The sequence below is a fragment of the Protopterus annectens genome, chromosome 8.part0 (assembly GCF_019279795.1).
Source record: "Protopterus annectens isolate FY-2018-M chromosome 8.part0, PAN1.0, whole genome shotgun sequence".
Taxonomy (NCBI): Eukaryota; Metazoa; Chordata; order Ceratodontiformes; family Protopteridae; genus Protopterus; species Protopterus annectens.
In genome coordinates, this window is record NC_056741.1 from 1,595,298,434 (window position 1) to 1,595,315,826 (window position 17,393).

Below are 17,393 nucleotides of genomic sequence, written 5' to 3' on the forward strand. Positions count from 1 at the left end.
ATGTAAAAAAATCAATGCTTCATTAATGTTTTATTCAGTTTCTCATACTGTGAAATTCAAAGATGAGAGGGTTGTTTGGAATGGCAGGTGGGAAATGGATGTTATTTTAAAATATGAAAAAGGATGAGATAAAACATTGACCAAGTGTTCTATACGTAGTTGTTAACAGAAGTAACAGAAGAATAATTAGGTATATAGGGCAGTCAAAAACTTGTTTTTGTGGGGATATGAGTCATCTGAAAAATGAGTGCAAAATATGATGTAATCAATGCAGTGAAAAGGATCATGTAATGAATGCCTGTTAAAAGGAATGTAAAATATACAAAAGTGAAGGGAATTTTTGGTTTGACTATCAAAAAAATGCAATATAGCATTGAGTAAGATGATAAGAAGAAAGTATTGTAATGTTTGAAAGTAAAGAGGATGTTGGGGAAAAGGGGAAAGGTGTTAAAGAAAAGAGGATGAAGTAATAACTTCAGCCTCTCTAGTTTCTTTGCATTCCACCTGGTTTACACCCATTGTGCTAGCTCTCTCCCCCAATACTAAGTCTATATTAGAATCCTGCTGAGCATGGAGCCATCTTTATATTTCTAGTCTCCCACCAGGACACAAGTGCTCTTCAGCAATTACATTTTACTTGCTAGCAAGCCGTTAGACCTAAGGAATTTGTTTAAAGTGTTCAGATTTGTAAAGTAATAGTTTTTTCTGTTGTCTTGGTGGACTCTGCCCCGCTCCATTCACCCTCACTAATGCTCGGGCTCTCTCCGCTCCCCTGCCCTGCCCCCTATTCCCTCCTGCCCCCACTACCTCTACATTTATAGTAATCATAGCCACACCTACAGCTCACCTCACATCACCTCCACCAATCACAGCTCCTCAAGTCATATCACATTATACCACACCAATTTGCTGCACACAAAATACTCCCAGTCACTCTCATTCCCACTAGGCATTTTTTTACATCACCCACACTACTTCCCCATCCACATATAGTGCAACCATATAATTCCTATTCAGATCCCCCTCCTAGAACCAAGTTAAACTTTATAACCATGACTATCATTCAACTAAGTCTAGTCTGTCTTCTCATAATTCTTTACAACACCACAAGTTACAACACTACATTATGCACTCTCATATACAGACACCACACATTATAATAATATCTGCCCACAATTGTTCAAGAACTACATAACGGACCAATTCAGAACTAAACACATATGCTTTCATTCCTACTCCAAAAAAACACAATACTTTCTCACACTCCTCACCAAACTCCAACATCTGTATCACCGTTTTAACACCAGGCTCACCATAAGTGGGGATATCCACCCCAACCCAGGCCCAAATCCATCCTGTCCAACACAAACTGCTCCAACACAAATGTCAGAACATAACACCCCCACTATCTTCATCCCTGGGCAAATTAACAGCAGCAGCAAAACCAACCATCTTTCAATGCTAAATATTAATATTAGAAGTATCAAAAATAAAATTCCTGAACTCCAGGCCACAATAACAATAAAATAAAAACATAGCTAACTCAGAAGTTCTCCCTACCGGCTACAATATCATTAGATAAGACAGACCACTTCATAAAGGGGGTGGAACTGCCTTACTGTACAAGTCCAGCTTAACTGTATGTCAATTACCAAATTCCTCCCCCTCCCCCAATAATTGGGACAAACTTATCTCACAACTTCAACTTCACCCTAAAAAGGTCATCCCCACAATTGTGATCTATATTTCACCTGGTAATACACCAAATCTCCATGGCTACCAGCAGTGAGTCCAAATTCCAACTATATGTGATAAAAAATCTAAAAGGGAATCCATCCTTGACTGGGTTCTAACTAACAACCCCACATTGTACCCTCACACAGGCAGTCTCCCAGACACCTTAAGTGACCACAACATAATATACTTTATACATAGTAGAACAAGCATATGCAAAACCACTAACTATATATCCACTAGAAACACAAAAAAATTCTCTCCTGAGGTCCACAACACTTTACTTTGTAACTGTGACCGGACCCCTCTAAAAACCCTCCCACTTGACCAGGCAGTAGCATATTTCAACAAAACATTTCTACAACACCTAGACACTGTCACTCCATTGTGCAAAATCAAGGTTAGAACCTCTACAAACCCATCTCAGTAAAGAAACCAAAACAAATCCTCAAGTCCAGAGATACTGCCTGGCTTTACTATAAAAAAAACAAAGAAACACAAAGTCTAACAAAGTACCAATAACTGCGCAACCGTGCAAAAAATGCATTAGGCTGGACAAAAAAATCCTACTACACAACATTACAAACTAAATACCAACACAACCCACAAAAATTTTGGAAAATTTAAACGAGCTACTAAAATCCACCCAAAAGGCTACCCCCAAACCAACCACCCCTGACACTAAAGTTCCCATCGAAACACAATCCAACTGCCACTTTGTGAACTCAATTCTATCCTTAGTATCACAGGACAGTTCCTTCCTCACTATCCCCCCCAACACAAATAACACTAATACAAGCTTTACCCTCAAAACAGTTTCCACCACTTCAATCAAAAGCATGCTCTCTAAACTAAAAACCTCATCAACAGCAGCCGACCTACTCCCCAGCTATTTCTTGAAACTCACAGCAGATGCTATTGCTATCCCAGTCTCTACTCTCATAAACAGATCAATTGTTGAAAACTATCTGCCCAAACTCTGGAAAATATCCTATGTTACACCCATACATAAAGGTGGGACCTCCACTGAACTTAATAACTACAGATCCATTGCTTTACTCTCCCCCCTGGCCAAAATCCTAGAGAAATGCATCCATACCTAGATGGTAAAATATCTCCTAGACAGCAACATCCTGTCACCTACTCAGCATGGTTTCAGACCTGCCCATAGTACCACTATAGCCCTCCTCTGCTTCACAGACACAGTAAACCGTCTCAAAAATGAAGGCATACAGGTGTCAACTCTTTTTTTGAATATGTCCAAAGCATTTGACACAGTCTCACACCAAATCCTGCTAAACAAACTAAACCAATATCACCTATCAAATTCCACTCTTACCTGGTTCCATATATATATATATATATATATATATATATATATATATATATATATATATATATATATGTGAAAAGTGATATAATATACATTTATTTTAGTAGCATTGAGCTTTATCTTAGTTTGATAAGATTTTAGTGAATTGATAAATTGATTGATTAATTGAATGAGTGTTTTATGAATTAAATGTTAATTTATTGGATCAAGATATATAAAGCACTTGTATTGAGCTATATTTTTAAACCTGAAGAAGCGTACTTGTACGTGAAAGCGCTTGTTTCTACAATAAACTAAGTTTATTTTATTTTACATCGTGGAGGTCTCCATTTATTTTGTTCTCTGGTTCTAAAGCTACTTAACTGACAGGTACCAAGCTGTGAAATGGGAAAATTCTCTCTCTCCTCAGCTGCCCATAACTATAGGAGACCGACAGGGTCCTGTCTTAGGACCACTACTATTCACAGTCTTCACAAATGACCTCCATACCTCCACACAGCATGCATCTATCATTCAGTATGCAGATGACACTACCTTAATCTGTGCTGCACAAAACATTCCCACCCTCCTGTAAACAACTCAACTAGCATTCTCTGACATTGAAAACTACCTTACCAAAGCTCAACTTATTCTCAATCCAAAGAAAACACATCTTATGATTATAACCAGTTCTATCAAAAACACTGATAACAGTAAATTCACTATGTACTCCACAAATGCTACTCCAATCGCTCCAGTGGCACAGGCTAAGCTATTGGGAATAACTATAGACTCCCACCTAAAATTTGATAGTCATCTCAACTTAACTATTAAAAAAGTACATGCCAAACTGGGATCACTTATCGTACCAAACCATTTCTTACCAACAACACAAGATCAGCCATCGCTCGCTCCCATCTTCTATCCACCCTACTTTATGCAGCTCCCATTCTGACTAAGCAAAATGGAAGCCTGCTATAACAGAATTGCCCACTTTGCTGCAAATTGATCATATAGAACTCATCACTGTACTGCTTTGAGACAGCTCCACTGGCTTGAACTACCCAACCTCCTAACCTACAATCAGCTCTGCCTCTGTCATTCGATCTGTTACCTCCCCAGTAAGTGTCCTGCCCTCAAAAACCTAGTACAACATCATTCAGCCAAAAGGCCTCTTAGATCATCAAGCAAACTACTACTAGGAGTCACCAACAGCTGCAATAGCTTTGGAGATGCACTATATAGTAGTTCAATGGCTAAAAAATGGAACTCTGTCCCCACTAGTATTCAAAACACATCATCCAAAGCCACCTTTAAAGACCTCATCAGGCAAAATCTCAAGCAAAGTTGGCAGTGCCATGATTGCTCCCCAGGCTAGTGAAAGAGGATAAGGTATACATACTAAATCTAGAGTACTTGATAATAGTTTTCAATCTTACTCACAAACACTGGCTAATCTACAATGTATGGACTGTACCTGTGTACTATGTATGTATTCTACCTATGTTCCAAATTTCAGCTGTACACCACAAATCTATTAATTACCTTTATTTTTAAATTAATATTTTTTTTGTTTATTCTCTCCACTGTAACTGTTGATGTGCCGCATTCCACTGCAAAAACATGTCTTTTGTAATTTATGTGTATACTGATCATGTCTAAATAACTAAATGTATCTGTAATTTTTCTTTGTGGAGCTTTTCTCCCCAGGCCTCTGCTGAAAAAGGGCCTTTTCGGCTCAGTCAGACACCCCCAGTTAACAAATGTAAAATAAATAATAAATAAAATAACAGATGACAGAAAAATGTATATTTCAGGAGGAGGAAAGTAACTACTGAGAGTACTGAAAATGAAGAAACTGAAAGTGATAAGTCAGATATTTCTGAAGGGAGTGAAAAGGATGCTGTAAAAATAAATGTAGTAGGTGCTAAGATATGGTGAGGAAAAAAATATATAAAATTAATTACCAAAGATTAAAAAAAAGGTAAGGAGTAGTTTTAGATGTCTTTCAATTAATGAAATTTGTGAAAAATCTGATTCTGAGGATCAAGGAATATTTGAACATAAACTAAGAAATATATTCAGTTTGAGAAAAAATAAAAAATAAGAAAATACAAAACACCTCCCCTAAACTTAAAAAGGAGAGAAACTAATACTTTTTGGAGTGCTTTCAGTAAATGTGAATAGCTTTAATATTGTAAGAAGGACAAGAATACTGGAATGGTGTGCTAAATCTGATGTAGATATTCTTATAAAGATGTAAAATTCTGGATACGTGAAGAGAGGTTGCAAACAGAAAAAGTATGGGGTGGAACTATAATAAGGAATTTAGTAAGTGAATGTTGTTCTGTTGTGGCTGTATTGTGTAAAAAAGTATGAATATTAGGTGTATTGTTGGTAAGAATGGGAAGGTTATTTGTTGAAGATGTGAGGTTGAGAGAATACGTTCATAGAATTAAATATTATATGTATATGCAGATGACAAGGAAAGAAATATCCTGCTTCAAATATTAGATTGTGTGGTTAGTGGTTATTCTGAAAATAATTATTGCAGTGGTGTAATTGCAATTTAAGGAGAAAATGTAAAAAGAAATGGAAAGATGTTAAAAAGCACAAGAAGTAATAAAATGTGGTAAGTTACGCTGTGCGGAATAATACAATGGACCTGTAGAAGATGGACAATTGGATATGAAATTGATTTATTTTCATACTGTTGGATGGTTTGGGTATAGCAGATGATGATAATGTGGAGACAGATTTTTTGGATAATTCAGCAACATGGATAGTGGTGATGGAAGAAATGGACTATATTAAATTGGGAAAGGGAGTAAAAAATTAAATGAGAAATTATGGGATGGATTTGGAGACTGGGAAGTATTGTACTTATGGAGGATCACATAACCCTGAAGGACTTTTATAAACATTGGTCTGAATGGTAGATTGAATTTACATCTATAAAGTGTTTTTCAATGATGTAAGAAAGGAAGAGAAAGTGAAGTATGGAAAGATGTATAGAAATGTACTGGAGAATTTAAGAGATTAATATCAGAGTATTATGATATGGAAAAGGAAACAAAACAAAAACATTACTATTTAAGCAGTGGTACTATTTACAAGGAGAAGGGAGGAGGTGGCTGCATATTTAGGTAAAATAGTAAAGGAAGATATCAGTATAATGAGGGAAATAAAAAATGTAAAAGGAGAACTACATATGAGTAAATTATGAATATTGTAGTAAAGCATGTAGAAAATATGTCTAAGAATAAAAAGAAAGAAAATGAGAGAGAGAATGGAAAATAAAAAACAAAAAAACAAAATCAAAATGCGTTAAGAAAGATTTTGAAAAAAGAAATGACTATTAGTACTATTACTATGAGTGTAATGGATGAAGCACTTAGGAAAGTAAATGTTGATTCAGCAACAGATCCAGATGGTATAGGGTATGGAATGCAAAAGAAATTAAGGGAACGGCAGAAAGTGTTTTGTAAGTATTTTGAATTACTGGTTAAAAAGAAGGGTGGTTTATTAAGAGTTATGTAATTCAATATAAAGATGTATATGAAGAAAAATGAAAAGAATGAAGTGAAGAAACGGAGACTTGTCACATTAAATAATACAGATCATAACAGGGAGGGGAAGAGAAGAAAGGATGAAGGGTGATATGGAAGTAAGTATATGTTATAAATCAGAAGGGATGCCAGCAATTATTAATGTGGAGGTTTGGGAAATTGTGGATGATACAGGTCAAAGAGAAGATGTGAAACTTATGGTAGCTGATATTAGTAAGGCATTTTGAGTATGTAGGACGTGACAGTTTGTGGAATGTTATGGGGCAGTATAGAATAAGTAATAAAACTAGGCTGGTGTATGTCAACATATCAAAACAGAGTGAAAATGTTAGAGAATGGGTGGCTGTGTAAAAAAATATGCATGAATTGTGGCATAAGACAAGGATGTCCCATGAGCTCAATGTTGTTTACAATAGTAATGAATGTGATAGTGGGAAAAGTAGCGCATAAAATGAAAGAGTCTGGGTAAGTGAAGAAAAAAGAAGTGATTATAGTAGTTTTGACATATGCAGATGGTATAGTTGTGACTGCTAAGAATAAAATATGGATGAGGGAAGTGTAGTTTTGTCTGAATGGTTGTTTAAAGGAAAAGGAATTACCATGAATAAAGACAAAGGTAAGAGTTTGTTTGATATTGTGAAAACTGGAGGGGTGTATTTTTCAATGACTGAAGTTCTTCTGTTAGGGTTACCTCATCTGGGAAAAAGATGTAGCTGTGAGCCAATGGGTGGATTTGAAATGAAAGAACTATATCTTATGTGGAGGAATTATAGACTGGCATCCAAGAAAAAAAGGTTTATCTCTTGATTTCTGTTTTAATGGGGAAATAGCATATATACAAAATGTTTATAAGATCCCAGAAGATATGAAAAAAATTGTGCAATTAGTGTTTTTCTTTCAATGGTGTTCAATATTAAACCCAGTGAAAAGAGATGCTTTCTATATCGGTGAAGATGAAGGGAGATTGGGATTATTAAATCTAGTTGTTTATTCTGCTTCTTTAGACTTGTGTTAAATATTAAAGTGGGTAAAGGAAGAGAGTGAGAAATTAATAGTGAACATATTTAAATATGAGTACAACATTTTTGGGGAGAGGAGAATAAGAAAAAGACAAAAGATTATATAGGTTCATACGTAAGTACTAGGCTGTCTGCCCAAGGGCATTTATAAGCCTAGCCAGAATGTGTTGGCTTTCACCACCCTCTTAGATTAGTTCCCTGTGCCTCTGTCCAGCAGAGCCATTAGCTCCCTGCGCCACTGTCCAGCAGAGCCACTGCAATGATCCCCGGGGTAAATTTTCTGTTTCCCATCCACCCGTCAAGGTTTCTCTTGAAGAGTGTTAGTGAGGGGATCTGCCTGATGTATATTGGAATCCTGTTCAAAAGCATGTGGAGTCTCTGGGATAGGAATCTATCCCTCCAGCATGTCCTATTTATTGTTGTGGTGAGGTTTATATCTCTAGAGCATGTGGCTCTCCAGGATTTATTTTTTTTTTAGGTGGAGCATGTCCATCAATTCTGGGTTGGACATGGCCTTGTATGTCAGGCAGAGATCACCTCTGAGTAAGCGGTATGCAACTGACTACAGCTGGAGTTTCTTGAGTCTGGCTGCATAGGGCATCTGTTTGAGGCCAGTAATCCTCTTGGTGAGGTACTTTTGTGGTCTTTCCAGCTGTTGCAGGTGTCTTGTAAGGTACATCCCAAATGGGGTGTTGTATTCTATGATGGGTCTAATGAGTGATGAGTAGAGAGGCACAATAACCTCTTTTGTTCTAGATGCGAACCCTTTTGTGATTAGGTGGGCCACATAGATGGATTTTCTAACCACCTTGGCAATATGATTATCAAAGGAGAGATTGCTATCTACTTGGGTCCCCAGATCCCTTATTACATTTTTTGTATTTAGGGCACTACCACCTATGTGGTAGTTCTTGGGTACCTTGTTTTTTCCAAAGGGGATGACTATGCACTTTTTGGGAGAAATGAAGATATTAAAAATTAAAGAAAAATACATGGAAAATGAAAATTAATGATACAGACAAGGATGTGTTATAATGATTTGGTGACACAATATTATAATATAAATCCATGGGGAAAGTCACCAGAAATTATAAAGCCATTAAAGTAAGGAAAAAGTGTTGTACTAAGATTGTAGAGTGTTAGGATTTTCCATGGAGACAGACAATAATTACTTTGCCAGTAAAGGGGAATATACCATATAAAAAGGAAGTTGAAAGTGTGTGTTTTATTTGTGGCGAAGAGGAGACAACACAGCATTTTTTAAAAAAATGTAAAACAGAGGTTAAACTGTGGAAAAAGTTGTCTGAAGAAAATCTCTTTGAGAATATCATTCTCATATTTATATTTACATCATGTATGGATATTACAAAATCAAGAAGAATATGTGATAAGGGTAAATAAGAATTTATTTTATGCCATATGAGTAATTTAGAATGAAAGACTGAATTATATTTAATTTAATGGGAAATGGATTTTGGCTGATATAGTAAAAAAATGTTGGTTGTGGAAGGACTGAGGGTCAATTATGAAAAAAATAATGATGGTGGTAAATAGGAATGTGTAGTAGATATGTATTTGCAAATATGTAAATTTCATAAACATGTACATTATGTTTTGCTTGTGTTGTGTTTATTACAGGAACACTACTCTTTGCAAAAGGTGCAGTGGGATCCATTACATCCACCTGAGTTATCACCAAGTCAAGCAGATGGGATTTTGGTTTAACAAAGCAGATGGGATTTTGGTTTATCATCTTATTTAAAGGAAAAAGTTATATCATCAAGTAAACAAATGGGTTCAAAGGCAAGTATTAGGCTAGTTGCCCTTGCAGGCCACTTTAAGCCTAACCAGTTTCCCTTTTGGTGCTTGAATTAATCTTTCCCATTTAGTTAGAGATTAGCCTTACCCATTCCATGGTCAATAATTATGCATTATCCCTAATGAGAATAGCTAGTATCATATCACAGATACTTTGAATAGGATTCATGCATGGGATAAAGCCTCTAGGAATTGCCTATGTTATTTAGTAGTATAGGAGTCAGTCCTGGGATAATTTTTCTGTTCCCATCCATTGATCCAACTTATGCTTGAATATGGATGGGAATGAGCTTTGTTTTATGTGGATGGAGATTATGCCCCATGGCAGCAGTATCGGTTTAATTTCTCCAAGTCTTTTGGGTATCTAATATCCTAAGTCAAAATATGATTAAAGTTCATGAAATTAGTATTGTTTCAGTCATTGATGTTAGCCAAAAGTGCTCTTCACAGAACCTGCAATGTGCCCAGTAATGAATCCTCCTGCAATTCATGCGGAGTTACATGTATTGGTAACACATCTAAGTATGATTGTAATTTTTTTTATAAGAACCATTGCTCTTACTACTGTTGGAACTGTCTGGGTATCCTTCTTCCACATTGCCCTCATATCTGCTTGAAAATCCTGTCATTTTATAAATTTGTGTTTCCCTGTACATAAGAATCTGTAGTCATTGGGTGTAGCAATTTCAACGATCAATGCTACTTCTGACTTTTCATGGACATCTGGTTTTCTTGCAACTGTTTTATGAACTGTTGGTAATGGAACACCCCATGTGATATAAACTTCCATCATTTTCTATAATGCTTTGTGGCTCATGTTTCCAGTGGTTTTCAGCTACTTCAATATTATAATGTTTGCACAATCTCCAAAGCAATAGTCTTGCCACATTATTTTGCCTTTAATTATACAGTCTTTCGGATTTATATCAGAACATAGAAGTTTTAAAACTTCAAATGTTCTAATATCGACCCCTATTCAGCGAACGCTAAAAATAGTGAAGCTGCAGAACACCGAATACTTTCCTAGGGAAAGAATTTGGTTGGCCGGTTCTGTGGCTTCACTATTTTCAGCACTGTGATGGAAGGTTACAGGTCAGGTTCAGGTAAGTGTGCGATTATATGTACGTTAGGGTTAGGGCGCGGGTTAGGTGAGTTAGGGTTAGGGGCGGGTTAAGCGAGTTAGGGTTAGGGTGCGGGTTAGGTGAGTGTGCGATAGTGATGGACCTTAGGGTTAAAGTTTGGGTTAAGGTAAGTGGATAGATTGTAGTGTATGTACAATTTAGTGTAGGGTTAGATGTAGGATTTTAAGTGTATGTGTATGGATTGATGTTTTTTTGGTGTGCTTGTGTTGTGTGTATGTGTTTCAGAATAGCGTTTTTCTTCCTTGGGAAAAAATTCACTGTTCTGAATGTTCGATATTTTGTGGTTTAGATATTTTAGGTTCAATGAAATAGCGTTCGCTATTTTCATCTGTCGATAGCGTGATATAAATGCCAGTCTTTCTGCCTTTAATATATCAAGCCGGCAACAAGATGTGTAACTATTTTCAATTCTGTTTTACAAAACCTGCATTTGTCTGTTTCTCCCACATGTTCAATGGACTTTTTAAACCAATGTGTATGTAGTCCATTGTCTTGGGCCACCAATGTTAACCTTTTGTCTTTTGGTTTAAATTCACCTCTGCTTAACCATTCCTGTGTACAATCCTGATAAACATGAGGCTGCTCCAAGAGTTTTCTATACTTGCAATTATATTTATGCATTTTCCATGTTTCTTGCCTTCCCATCTGATCCTTCTCCTTATATTCTTTCTTTTTTTTTTTTTTGGCACATTCATTTGCTGCCTGATTTATTTCTACTTCTGCTTTGATTTTCATTCCCGCGTGACACCAATATGCTTCTGCTAAACTAAACAGGGAAGTCATCTTAAACTTATTATCCTCATGTTTCCAGAACTTTCATTGTGTTTGGGTGTTGTGTGGTCAGCAGATATGTATGCAGTCCCACAACTGCATATATATACATGTAATCAGTTTTAAGGTGGCCCATACCTTCTTCAGAACAGGGAATATATTAGTGATTTTTATAAATAATCTGATGAGCATGATGCATCCTTCTTGTTTTCCTGTCCAACAGATCCAACACCTTTTGAGGCCAATCAGTCACTCCAAAGCTATAAGTTAGGACAGGAAGAGCAAATTGCTTTACAGCATGGACTTTCCTAGATGTCAACACTGTTTTCAGTATTAATTTTAGTCTTCTAAAACATTCCTAAGTTTTATCTGCATTTGTTCATGTTTTATTGTTGATCCTTCATCAGTTCCCAAATATTTATACAATCCCTCTTGCTCAAGTTCTTTTATATCATATTCCTGCACCAAGCTGATGTTTTCTTGGTGCTGCAGCTTTCCTGATTTAAATGTTGTTTTTGCACATTTATCAAGACTAAATTACATTCTTGTATCATCTGAAAAAGTTTTGACCACTTGCAGTTGTGCATTAAGTTCCTCATTTGATTAACTATACAGTTTTAAATTATCTAAAAAGAAGATGAGACGTCTTTACACTTTGTTGTTTTCTGGGAGCCAAACTGTAGCCATGACCTAATCTGTTAAGTAGACAGCAAAATGAGTTAAGGGCAAGACAAAAGAGCAGCAGTGACAGAGAGTTACCCTGGAATATCCCTCTTTGAATTCTTATCCATGGAATAATAATTTGTCCTTTATCATGGCTTAACTGCAGAGTGGTTTGCCACTGTTTTATGGTCACTGTAATATAATTGATCAGAGTAGGATGTATCTTATACATTTGTAAGCACTCTTTTATCCATGAAGGTGGGATACTGTCAAATCCTTCTTTGCTGTTTATCCATGCCATGCTTAGATTCTTCCCCTTTTAACAGTTCCCCACTATGACTTTATTTAACAACAAATGATCTTTTGTTCCACATGACTCTTTTGTTACCCTTTTGTTCTATTGCCAGGATTGACTTTTTTTCTACATGACTAAATGACTCTGTCAGCAGCAATTCCAAAGTATAATTTATACATTGTTGGAAGACAGGTTACTGGTCTATAATTTAGGATAGCTTGCAGGATGACTCTTAAGTAGGAGCACTGTTTTCCCTATTGTCAGCTAGGCTAGTGTCTGTTCAGGGTGTGAATATAAATAATTCTTACTCACGATTAAATCTCCATGTAAAGATGTTAACACTTTTAGCCAGAAGTTAGGTATTGGATCTAGACCTGGGGTTTTCCACTTAGGGGCTTTTCTTAACTTTGCTTCAATCTCTCTGGCCATTACTTCATCCCATTTCATATCCTGTACATTTGAACTTCTTTTTCTTTCTTTTACTACTTCTATCCATTTAGCATCGTTGTTATGTTCCACAAGATCTTCATAGATATTTTTCCAAAATGTATTTATTTCTTCTTCCTTTTTTTTTTTTGGTGGTGTTCCATTTGCTTTGTTTCTCAATTCTCTACAAAACCTTTTTGGGTGATCAATAAATTGCTTATTTAGTACTTTTCCTTTATATTTATCAGCATTTCTTTTTTTCTGCCTGTGTTGATATTTTTAGTTTATTATTTGTGATAGTGCATGATAGATCCGGATCTGTTATGATACGGTGCATTGCTTTTATCACATCTATCTTTCTGAGTATTTTTGTTGATCTTTTCCCTCTTCCATACTCTTTTAATAGTGACACGTCTTGTCTTAATTGCTTTTTACTTCTCTATTTGATACTTCCATGATGGTAGTTGATTTCTCCCCTTCCTTTCCGTTACTGCCCTGTGTTTTTGTGGTAAGACTATCTATGATTTTAGCTGCACAATATCCTATTTACTTCTGTTATATCACATGAATCTCTATGAACCATTGATATTACTATATTCATTTGCTTTATCAAACTTCTAACTTTTTGGGTTTTATTGACTTTCTATAGTCTATTTCTTTCATCGATCTTAATATGTCTGTCCATCTCTATTAAATCAACCAGCTTATTCCCTTAGATCATTTTCTTCTAAACTGAGTGCACGTTCTTTATTATTCAGTTCATGTGGGCATTCTATAGATAGTTTCACAGCATCTTCCTATGCGATATTCAATTCAGTTTCATCCTGTGTAATTCATTGCTCTATCATATGGGAACTCACTGGCCTATCATTCCACAACACTGACTGTGTCAGAGTTGCCAGTTTCCTGTTCCTTCGCTTGCTGTGCAACTCCAACTGAACTTTTGTACTGGTTTCCTAAGGAAGGCTCCAAGGTATCTTCATATGTCAACTGATCAGATGGTTACCTCTCCACTGGTTTTTCCTTAAGTTGTGGATCCATTGCTTTGTGCAGCTGTGATGTTATCAAAGTTAGATTTTCTATGCTAAACCCTTCACTTCGCAGGTACTCCATAACCTCACTTTCTACTTCTTTAACTTCTCCATTACTAATCCTCTTTTCCTTTTTTTTGTATTGTAAAATGTTCCATATCTGGATGCCTCTGCCTGTATTTTTCTACAAATATATTTGGTGTGGCTCTTTTTGTATTGATTAGTTTTGCTTTCCCCTTTGCATAAATATTGCACCATATTAAAGCTCTTTCTCTTTCCCATGTCCATATTTCTTCTTGAGATGTCTCCTGGTCCTCCTGTTTCTCCTTACTTGGGAAGTCATTGTTCCATCATACTGTGATAAAACCTGTTGTGATGTCCCCTGTGGACCAGTAATCAAGGAGCTTGAATCCTTACCATGGACACAGGAGAGGGGCATTCAGTTGGAACAAAAATGGATGCACCCAGTATTTCCAGATGCAGCTGTCTGCATTAAGCAAAATTTCCCTTAAGAGCACACAGGGAACACACTCAGCCTGGGGTCTGGGTTTCTCTCTTTGTTTCTCCCCTCTTTGAGATTTGATTAAGCTTTGTGGCAACGTTCACCCAAACCCAGGACCCAACATAACTACTTAACATGAATTTAAGAAGTCTGTCAAATAAAATACATGACCTGCATGCATCCATCTCTCACTACTCTCCAGAGATAACTGTCTTAATTGAAACCTGGTTATAACCTGCTATATATAATTAATGAGATTCTTCCCCAAGACTACAACATTCATAGATCAGCTAGGCTAAACAAGCAGTGTGGAAGTGTAGCAATTATGGATAAAAACTCACTGAAGCTTGATGACCTAGAGCCACACCCATTAAAGTTCAATAACACAGAGATGTTATTCTCCAGACTCGACCTAAATCCTAACAAATTCATCACCTTAATAGCAATTCACATTCCCCCAATAATGAACCCACCTTAATAGAAGACTTCATACACTGAATATCAACTACTTTCTCCAAAGAAACCATTATCATGGGTGACCTCAATTTAGACAGGTCTACCTGTACATCTGAAATTCCCACTAATTTCATAAGCTTACACAGCTTCTCCCAGTTAATAAAATATTCAACTCAAATAGATAAAAAGACAAATCAACAATCCATTTTAGATTGGACCTTAACCAACAAGCCTTCTCTTGCTAGACAGTCAGGATGTCTCCCAGACAGCTTACATGACCATCTAACCACATACCTCCTTCAGCAAACCACACACTTGCCCAAAACCACAATACTTAGACACTTATGTAACAAAAAGAACTTCTCTTCTCAAAACTTCATATTAACCCTAAAAGAGTGCAATTGGTCTCTTCTCTCATCCCTACCATTAGACACCACAGTATCTTGCTTTAATAATATGTTCCTCAACATACTTAATAGTCAAGCCCCACTAAGAACAATTAGAACAAAAGTAAACTATGCCCCCTGGATAACTAAAGATACCAGACATCTGCTGAAATCCAGAGACAAAGCCTGGGAATTATACCACTCCCACAGAAATTCATCCACACTGATAAATTACTGTCAATTCAGAAACAAATAAAACAAGGTAAAACATGACAAAAAACCCTACTATTTAACAGCACAACATTACTAACAAAATACCCTAAAAAAATCTGGACAAGTCTAAATCAATTACTACAGCTAGGCTAAACTGTAACCTCAACCCCCTCTACCACAAATTCTCAAGACAGCATTAGCAACTCAGTTTAAAAACTACTTCACCAGCTCTATCCTATACCTCACCCAAACGAATAGTAGTATCCCACTACAAATACCTACTGAACCTCATAATTCAACCAACTATTTTCTTTTAAAGAAGTACTGACCAGCACAATAAAAAGAATGCTTAAAAACTAAAACCTACCACCTTGGCTGCAGACTACCTACCAGCCAACTACCTCAAATTAGCAGGTGATGCCATAGCCTATCCAGTCTCAATACTAATTAATCACTCCATAAATGAACTCCATGTACCCAAAATATGGAAAACTTCCTACATCATGCCACTACACAAAGGGGGAACCAATACTGACCTCTGTAACTTTAGACCCCATCACAATCCTATCACCCCTATCCAAAATTTTAGAAAAATGCATCCACTCGCAACTCATGACTCATTTACTCTCAAATAATCTCCTAACTGACACCCAGCATGGCTTTCGACCAAAAACTTTAACATATATTTGAATAACCGTAGCACCACCACATCACTATTAAGCTTTACCAACACCATTAACCATCTTAGAAACAATAACCAACTAGTCTCCTCAATATTCCTAGACATGTCTAAAGCATTTGATACAGTTTCCCACAAAAACTTGTACAAGAACTCGTATTTCTTAAAATAAGTCACTCTGCTCTTCATTGATTCCATAACTACTTATTAGATCGACAACAACCAGTAAAGTGGCATAATGACCTCTCTCCTAGATTACCCGTTACACTAGGCGTACCACAGGGATCAATCTTAGGCCCAATCCTTTTTAACATATTCAGTAACAAGCTCCATTCTGCTACTGACCTAGCCAAAATTATACAATATGCAGATGACTCAACTCTTATATGTGCAGCCCCCTGCCTGCCCGAACTTCATGAAAAAATACACCTCTCTTTCAATGCTATAAAATCATGGCTTGCCAACTCACAATTAATCCTGAACCAAAATACCACAAAACTAATGATATTCTCAAGCAATAAACCCTCTATCCAAAACACACCCTTTCAAATCTTCTCTTCAAATAAAACCAAGATTGAATCAGTCTCACATACCAAACTCCTTGGCATCACAATTGATAACAACATAAAACTTGATAAACATCTGGCAACTGTCATTAAAAAAAATCATATTAAACTAGGCTCCCTCTATAAGACCAAACCATATATCACTGATTTCACCAGGCAATCTATTGCTAGGACTCATTTATTGTCTCCCCTACTATATGTCTCTGTCATCTTCACTAACCCGAAGAAAACAAAACTAAGAAAACATGAAGTATGCTACAATAAAATAGCCCGATTTGCTAACAACTCTCCACACAGAGCACACCACTGTAATGCACTACAACAACTTAACTGGCCGGAATTACCCAATCTCCTTAAATTTACACATCTTACAATAGCCCACAGAATAGTATACCAACCTGAAAAATGTCCAGCACTACAAAACTTACTAAAAACCCAATCCAACACAAGATAACTCAGATCTTCAGATAAGCTTCTTCTGCAAATAATTAAGTCCAGCAACTTCCATGGTGACTCTCTGTACTGTAATAGTATCTCCAAGTTATGGAACATGACCCCCCAATCAAAAATAACCACCACCAACCCCCAAATATTTAAAACACTACTCAAGTCCCACCTATCAAAAACATGACTATGCTCCTGTTTTGATCCCAGCTGACTAATAATGTTATTTATAATCTCCACATGCCTACTCCATAATTAAATACTTTACTACTAAGGTACTCTCCACCTCCTACTGTCTTTGCTCTCGTTTTCCTTTTTATGTACACTAACACAAACCTATATCTGTACAACTGATTATACACCTATT